Genomic DNA, 9,469 nt, shown 5'->3' with positions numbered 1-9,469 from the left:
GCTTTATGTAATTGTGATGTTTCTTGTTTTTTATAGAAAAACTCTCGCAGTGACTGTATTTGTTTGTAGTGAAGGTTAACTATGTCAATCAGGCCATGTCCGCCATCTTTACATGGAAGGGTTAATCTTTCTGTGGCAGATTTAGGATGATGATGTTTATGCTTAGTAAGTGTTGTTCTTGTTTTCCTTTGGAGTTGCTCAAGATCTGTGTGAGTCCAATGTATATCTCCAAAAGAATATGTGAGTACTGGGATGACATATGTGTTTATTGCTTTAACTGTGTTTTGCATTTAACTGTGTTCTGAGAATAGCATTTAACCTACTTTGGTATTCTTTAATTAATCTTTGCTTTATTTGTGTATGTTCTGTTAGTTTGGCCTGTTGGAATCCTAAATACTTGTAGAACTCGCCCTCTTCCATGGATTCAATAACGTCTCCATTTCCAAGTGCAAAATCTTCTTTCTTCAGGATTCCTTTTTCTATGTGAACTGTTTTGCATTTATCTAGGCCAAATTCCATTTGTATGTCCTTGGTGTATGAATGTGTGATTTGTAGGAGTTGACAAAGTTGTTTTTGTGTGGATGCATAAAGTTTTATGTCATCCATGTACATGAGATGTGACAGTGTAAACTGTGTTGTTTTTTCATGTCTGATATTGTAACCATATTGCGTGTTGTTTAACATGTTGGATAATGGGTTCAGGGCTAAGCAGAACCAGAGAGGACTCAAGGAATCTCCTTGAAAAATTCCTCGCCTAATAAAAATTTTGTTTGTTTGTATGGAAGTGTTACTAACCCTGAGATGTAGTGTTGTTCTCCAGTGCTGCATAGTGTTTTGAAAGAATGCAATGAGTGATGGATGTATTTTGTACATGTGTAGAATATGTAGCAGCCAACTGTGTGGAACACTGTCGAATGCTTTTCTGTAGTCTATATAAGCCATGTGTATGTTTCTGTGTTGTTTGTGTGCTTGCTGTAGAATGACTGAATCTATGAGTAACTGTTCTTTGCATCCTCTGTGATTTCTACGGCAACCTTTTTGTTGTTCTGTTAGAATGTCGTGTTCTTCAATATGTTTGTATATTTTGTTTGCGATACAGGATGTCAATAATTTGTACAGTGTTGGGAGACATGTAATTGGTCTGTATTGTGTGGGGTCTGTGGTATTGTTGTTTTTAGGTTTCATGTAGGTGATGCCCTGAGTAAGAAAATTTGGCATGTCCTGTGGATTGATGATGATGTGTGTTAGGTGTTTAGCTAGTTCCTGGTGCAGTGATGTGAACTTTTTGTACCAGAAATTGTGAATGTTGTCTACACCAGGTGTCTTCCAGTTGTGTGTTCTGTTGACAGTGTATTGGAAATCATGTATGTTTATTTCAGCACAGGGCATAGTTGGTATGTTGTGCAAGTTTCTGTTCTCCTCCTCGATCCAGCCTGCATCAGCATTATGCGTGACAGCACTGGACCAAAGAGAAGACCAATATGTTGTGAGTTCTTCTTCTGTTGGTGTGCCACTGTGCTGTGTATCAGTGTTTGCTTTGTTATTAATTTGTCTGTAAAAGAGTTTTTCATTGTTTGTAAATAATTTATTTTGTTGTTTTCGTAGTGTACATGTTTTGTAACGTTTGAGTCTACGTGCTTTGGCAGCAAGTTTTTGTTTTAGTGTATCAATGTATTCTGTAATGTGTGTGTTGTGATGTTCATGTTTTGTATGTGTTTTTATTTTCTTGAAAATGTTTTTGAGCTGTTTCCTTAATTTGGGTGTTATGTTGCTTTTAGTGTATTGTGTCAGCCTGCCTAATTGCTGTCTAATGTCATTTATTTGTATTTCTATTCTTCTCTGCCAAGCAGGCTTGTGATAGTATTGTGTTTTCTGTGTATTTGTCTGTGATTGTACTTTCAGTCCATGGTGTGTCACTACTGTGACTGCCCCAGCATAAACTAATGTATGAATGTCTGCGAGTGTAGAAATTGAATGAATGTAGTGTGGTAGTAAGTGAGTGTTTACATAATTTAGTGTTTTTCCTACTTCCTTTGACGTGTTGATTTTTGGTATTCGTGGTCGTTGTGTGGGATCTGTGCCTGTATATTTAGTGAGTGTTTCCTGAAATATAAGTGAGAGCGTATTAACTAAATCCATGTCTATGTTATCAGTGATGGACGAGGAAGTGTCTGTAGTATCATTAGTGGTAATTGTTGTATGTGTGTTATTATCAATGCTTGTTGCTGGATTATCCTGACAGGTTACATGATCTTCATTAATGTTAGATGTTTCTGTCTGTTGATGTATTTGATCAGCAACCTGTTGTTTGATAAGTTCAAGTGTTGTTTGTGGAATAAGGTTATTGTGTATAATTGTTCTTTTTTGATCAACAACCCTTTGTTCAGTGACAGTGAGGTGAGGATATTGTTGTGTGAATTTATGGTGTAGTTGTTGTCTGTATGCTGTCGTGTTTGTTTCGAGTTTTGTGATGGTGTAATAAGTACGGATGATAAACTCTTTCATTTCCGTTGTCCATTTCATCCGTTGGCGTGGTTTTCCAGCCTTTGTGGTCTGTGGATGCATTGCCACAGAAACACCAAGGCTGGGTTGGTTCCTCACATCTGTTGAGGGCATTGCAGTAGCCATGCTTGGGCCGGTGCTGCTTTCGCCACCGGTAACCAGGGGAGACTGTGGCCTATTTTTCGAACGTGAGCCTCTGCCTAACTCCACGAACGCGGACCTTGTTAACCTGGGCGACGTCCGAGCCGGTATCACACTTTGATCTAGTTATCACCATAATAAATATCTCCACAGAATGTGGGTGTGGTCACTCTTAGCTTCATTTCTCCCCATAGACCTTACTGGCATGGGTGTCCCTACCAGGAGCTTGTGCTCCAGCCTGCATTGCCCTATGGATCAGTAAAATTACTGGGCTCTCCCACCACGACCAGGTGGTGACCACGGGAGAGTTATTATTATTATTATTATGATTATGATTATTATCATCATTATCATTATCATCATCAAATTGTCTCGATCATATATATAGATATGGTTAACAGCCACAAAAGACAGATCTTACGTCTTTGGTTAGTTAACAATAAATAGCAAATTATGTAACAATACCCATATCAGGATGAACATAAATGTCCCAATTAGTTGTTTTGTATTTATATTAGGGGTTTTAGAAACATCCATACACTCCTGCAAGTTTTAACCACCTGTCACAGTGCCACGGAAATGTACTACAATGTACATTTTTTTGGCACTGTACAACGTACATTTTGTATTAATTAAACAATGCTCTTTCATTTTGTAATTAGAATCTTTTGTACATCTCTGTTGATTGCTGAGTTAGTTTTATTTAGTTCCATATTGTGGCTAAGAATACTAAAATCACATTCACTGAACTGCACATGATCATATTCCTGTAAGTGCCAATTACTTCTGTGCACTATGACAGGTAATTTAGAGGTTATTGGCGGTGTACCAACTTTTCTAAATTATTGTAAATTAGTTTACATATATTTAATATGAGAATCTTGTCGTAATATGCATTAATTGCCACTGTCTATCTGAAGACAATAAAAAATGCATTTTGGCTTTCTATCAAAATTAAGCCTTTTTTAATTATTTTCGGAATACTCCATAACCATGGAGCTGCATGCATTTCAGTTGAAGCCTTCCAACACTGCTATGAAGACTGGCAACAATGTCTCTGCTGATGTATAGCTGCTCAAGGGAACTACTTTGAAGGGGATAACATTAATGTATAAAAATAAAATAAACTATTGCAAAAAACAAATTCTCATTACTTTTCTGTCACGCCACGTATGACAAGCATGTTGAAAGTAATCCTCGGAAAAAATTTTGTGAATGAACATTTTTAACAAGGAAACATGGCAGATATAAAAATGGCTTGTTTAGTGCAGAGCCTGTGTCTCCACTTTACAGACATAAGAAGAAAACTTGAGATAGTCAAATTTTGAAAAATGAGGATATGATATCATTGAGTACCAGCAGATGGAGGGAATAGGGCATCTCAAAAGGGAGCCAGCAACAGTTGGAAATAGCCTGAGTCCTATGTCTCAATCATTCTGTCATTTGCTGCCTGTGGAACTGATATCAAAGCAAAGGAACACTGACAGAAAGACCAATAAGTGGATGTCCAAGAGTCACAGCTGCTCAGGACGACCATTTTCTGTGTCTGCAAGCACAATACTACAGGTCAATTACTATGCATAAACATGCTTTGGATCTTGCAGCATCAATGGGCGAGCGGTATCTCGGCATACTGCTACATGCTAGCCAGCTGTATGCGAGATCACCAGTTTGTGTTCCACTGTGTCTCCCTCGCACAGATGTGCCCAGTTAAATTGGGCTCAAGATCACCTGAACAGGTCTTCACAACAATAGAGTACTGTACTCTGGATGAGTCAAGGGTTTGTCTGCAGACTGATTGCTGAAGGTTATTGCTCTGGAGATAGCCTGGAACTTGCTATTGTGTTAATAACATTTACAAAATGCATGTATACAGAGGTGGAGGTTTAATGGTTTTGGCAGTGATTGCAGTTGGCAGCAACATTGATTTCCATATTTTCCCTTGTGGCAGTGTGACTGCATTGGTGTGTAGAGATGACATTGTTGCATATAATGTTTGCCCATTTCTTGTGGCCATGGGCTCTCATGCCATTCTAATGGACAATAACAAACAAGTTCACATAGTTCATATTGTTGACCATTACTTAGACTCAGAAACATTGTTTCATATGGTATGGCCAGCAAGATCACCCAATTTGAATCCCATTGAGCATGCTTGGGAGAAGTTTAACTTCTCTCCATGACCTCCCTGGGATCTTTACGAGCTAAGAACATGTCAGCTCCATGACTAGCCACAGATACCCAAACTACCGTAAATGATCTTATTTTTGACATGAATTGATGCCTTTTTCAATATTCCTCGCAATTTCATTCACCACCTGCTCTATGTTTTTTAAAACTTGTAACTTTTGAGTTTTGGATCTGTTAAGGCTTTCTACCATGCATTTCCCAACAGATTTTTCATGCTTTCTTGTTTTCAGTAACAAAACAAATTTTAAAAATTTTACCTTTTAAATACTTAATATTGCAAAATAATATATCCACTTACTGTTCAATACAGCATCATCAACCTTTACATTTCCGGTAAAAAGACGAAAAAATAGCAGAAAAACTAACGTTTTCGAATCTCACATCGAGATCTTCTTCAGGTTCGTTACTAGAATGTAATGGAATTCGAACTCTTTAAAGTTTAAAAGATTCCATTACATTCTAGTAACGAACCTGAAGAAGATCTCGATGTGAGATTCGAAAACGTTAGTTTTTCTGCTATTTTTTCGTCTTTTTACCGGAAATGTAAAGGTTGATGATGCTGTATTGAACATTATGTGTACCGGTACTGACAGGTGAAGATTGTATCCACTTACTGTAAACATTTCTTAATGGGGTATTCAAATGTAACTGATTATAATCAGTTGGAGGGTGTTCTAAGTATGCAGTCTGATCATATGGACATTATTCTAAATATATATACATGTTTCTTTACTTACATGATGATCATTTGATTGTTTACAAGAATTATTCCTGTCCATCATAGAGTTAAATAACTCTTGTGCACTTTCAACATTTGGTTTCTGTAATACATACTACTGGAGTCCTTTAATTTTAACTCAATGTTAGCAACCTTGCAAGTATCAAGTTAGACATTAAAAACTGCAAAATCAAGTTAGTGACTGCTTCCTGGCTTCAACAATGTTGGGCCCACAGTTTTGGTACTTGAACTGGGCTGTGATCTTTATCAATTGTAATATAATTATGATAAATAAAGGAAAATATAAACAATAAGGTATTAATTTAGTGTAATAAAAGTTAAAATGTATTTAAAAACTTCAAATTTGAAAGATTAATGGAAGTCCAAATATCATTTTGAAATATCAAATAATAAGGTGATACAGGTTAACTATTAATAAACTGGCATTCAGTTATCCAGTTCTGGATAAAAAACTCACTGCGTTACAAATTGGAACAACAAAATGATGTAAATGTAAACCGTAATATTTTACATGCCAAAAGTCATGTGGCTTGCACTTTGGCACTTAAAACGTTATGACTTGCACATAAATTCATCTTCGAAATATAGCCACTTAGAGTGCCACTATCGCCACAATGTTTTTTTGTAGGAAAAAACATTGCATTTAAAATTCATTTCTTCAATAAAACGTATTTTGAGAAAAATGGCATTTACAACCTTATGGCATTGCACGCTTCATTTACATTTACATTTACTAAAGGCTTAGAAGGCCTCCATCAATAGGTATAGCCTTGGAAAAGGAAAGACGAGAAGTTATAGTGGAAGTGTGAAGAGAAGAGAAAGGTAGATAGGAAAGTGTGAAATATGACATCTCAGAGTGTGCACCGAGTGTCATTTATTTAACACAAAAAAGTACAAATAGCTAAAATACAGTGGTATACGGAATAATTGCCTCTGTTTTGAGGCAGTACGAGCCTATTACAGCTGACTTGCCTTGGAGCTCAACAAACATACATGCGTGAATGTACAATCTAGTTGGGGAAAGACAGAGAAATCCTCCATGCCTGGGGAGGGAACAAAATAGAACAACCGTACGTTCAAAAAACAGCCTGTAACCGGGTGTAAAGGCCCCTAACGGCTCATTTGCCAAGGGCCCACAAACACATTCACGGGAATGTACAACCTCTTTTGGGGGAAGACAAGTCCTCCATGCTTTTGGAGGGAACAAGAGAAAGCAACCATTTGTACAAAGAACAGCCCAAAACTGGGCAAAATGTCCCTTAACAGCTATCTTGCCAAAGGGCCTGCACACAAACAAACATGTATCTACTGTACAGTACATCACCTATCAAGGGGGAGAGAACCTCCATGGCCTTGGAGGGTACAAAAAACATGAGCGACAAATTCTCCTGTGAAGGGACTGGGGACAATGACATCATTCCTACCCAGTGGTGTGCAACCAAAGAGTAATTAAGTTGGATTAACAACAATATACGATCACCTTAAAACAACCTACTGACTCACCTCATCGACCACCTTAAAACAAAGAACAAGAACAGTGCCACAATTTATGCATGTTAACAAGCCTACCCCACAACACCGTGAGCCACAGACAATATTAGGGGCTACCAGAGAGACATAGTCCCAGAGCAGACTTTCACAGATGCCAAGCCCAAGTTGATTGTTACCAGGAGGGTCGATTACCTGGTGGACTTCAAGATGTCTGTCGTCCCGATGAAGGTTTCAAAAGCCTGGAGAGTCCAAGGAAATTTTTCATCTGGCAAGGTCAGTGAAAGCCATCAGCCCGGATGCCTGCCAGATGCCTTCTTTCTGCTTTATATTTTGGACACAAGAAAATTGTCAGGTGTGCTTTGCATCCTGGTCTTCATCCATGGAGCAGAGGCATTTTGCATCCTCTTTATTAAGAAACTGTTTCAGATATGCTCAAGTTTCTATGCCCCATTATGAATTGTGAGGTAGCGAAGTTGGGCTGGTAGAAGTTCTTAGTTTGTCTGTCCATAAGACTCGGTAGAAACTCAAAGGTGTGTCGGCTCATATCCCCAATTTCCACTGGCGTTGCCACTGTTGAATTATGGTGTTGTTTAACATGGTCTTAGTGAGGCTTGTTCAAAGAATGCTTAGTGAGATGGGCTCGTCCAACCTCGTGGCCTTTTTCACCAACAGGTCTGCCCGCTCATTTCCGCTAACTCACGAATGTCCCTTAACCCAGTTAAAGTAAATCATCACTCCTTTTCTTTGGAGTGTTTTGAGAAGGATTCAACAGCACATGTGGCAAAAATTCGATCACAGCATGCAGCAACCAGAAAAATAATAATGGATGTGAATGCTTTCCAACCCAATTATAAAATGCATTTGTAGCCTTAATTAAATACTTACTTTTAGTCTGCAAATTGTATGATCTGATCAACTTTGAATTTACAGCAACACCAATTTGAAAACAATCTGGTAAATATTGAAAAAGAATAATCTTTATCTTTGGAAATAAGGTTCCATACTTCTTTTCAGTGCTATTTTCTAAAAAATATTTTGCCATCCATTTAACATTGTCTTCATTAAATCTATAAAACCTTATCCATCACATTTCTTTACTATTCTCTGTTTTCCTTTACTTTCCTACTTCTTATTTTCCAACATGTAAAATTGCACACATCTTTATGAATCAAGCTGCAAGAGTAGGAACTTGAAAAATTTTAAGCATTTATTCCCAAAATGAAGCAATTCCTGCTGTTTTATCATATCACTTTAGCTTTTACTTGAGAAGGAAGTAAATGCTCTACCTTTTACTACTACTTGCAGGTGAAGTAAAAGCTGACTTTCAATCATACAACTAGGTTGTAATCTTCAAGTGAAAGCTTATGCTTAACTTTAACTAATCATATAACCCAGGGGTCCCCAAATTGATCCGTATAGACCCCAGGAGTCGATATGACGTCGAGAGGGGTCGACTCGGACCCGAGATCGACGGAAACGTTAATTAAAAATCACTAATATAATAAATAACTAAATATTTTCTGCATAAGTTGAAAATATCAAATGTAACTTACAAGATGAACTTATTGAATTGTCAGCTGATGTTGATGCTAAGACACTTTTTAAAAATGTCATTTTAAGTTACTTTTGGGTGAATGTAAATATTGTACAAAATTATCCAGAACTTTCTGAAGTGGTACTTTCCTTTTTTATTGCATTTCTTAGCCGAAATTGGTTTCGGCCATGTTAATTCCACGCGAACGATACAGAAATAAGTTAGTTAATCTTGTCAAGAGTCACCAGGCACACCCGTCACATAATAAAAGTCTTAACCGACATCGTCAAAGTTTGTAAAATTATTTTAATGCATCCGATTAGATATAAATATATGTATGTAATAGAAATAATAAACTGTATAATAAACACCTAAAAATCACATAAGTGCCTTTCTTAGCTTGTCCTATTGTGTAATTTTTTAATTACAAAGTAGAGGGGGGTCAATAAAAGTTGAAAATTCTGGAACGGGTCGACTGTTAAAAAAATTTGGGAACCCCGATACAACCCGTTGCCATGCTACACTGCTGTATGTATGGAGCCCGAACATTTGACAACTTGTGAAAAATGTTTTTTTCCGGAAATGTTCATATAAATTTTACACCATTTTGTTTAATTTTTGCTCTATCTAAGGATTGGGTAATTATGCTTATTTTCTGGACATGAATTTATTTCTTTTTGTAATTTTGAGGTTTTTTTGTTGATGCTGAAATGTACTCTTAGATTCCCAACCATCAGCTTGCAGATTCTAGAGAACCCTGAACTAGAGATTGCTCTGGAGATGAGGTAACAATCATTGTGGATTCTATAGACAAGTTAATTTGTTGGTTAGATAGTTTCTAAGAATCTGCAATATTTTCTAGTTTCTTTTTG

Source organism: Centruroides vittatus, unplaced genomic scaffold (genome assembly GCF_030686945.1).
Source record: "Centruroides vittatus isolate TY-2023 unplaced genomic scaffold, ASM3068694v2 contig_634, whole genome shotgun sequence".
Classification (NCBI taxonomy): Eukaryota; Metazoa; Arthropoda; class Arachnida; order Scorpiones; family Buthidae; genus Centruroides; species Centruroides vittatus.
The sequence above is the reverse complement of the archived record's forward strand: the minus strand, read 5'-3'. Positions refer to the sequence as shown.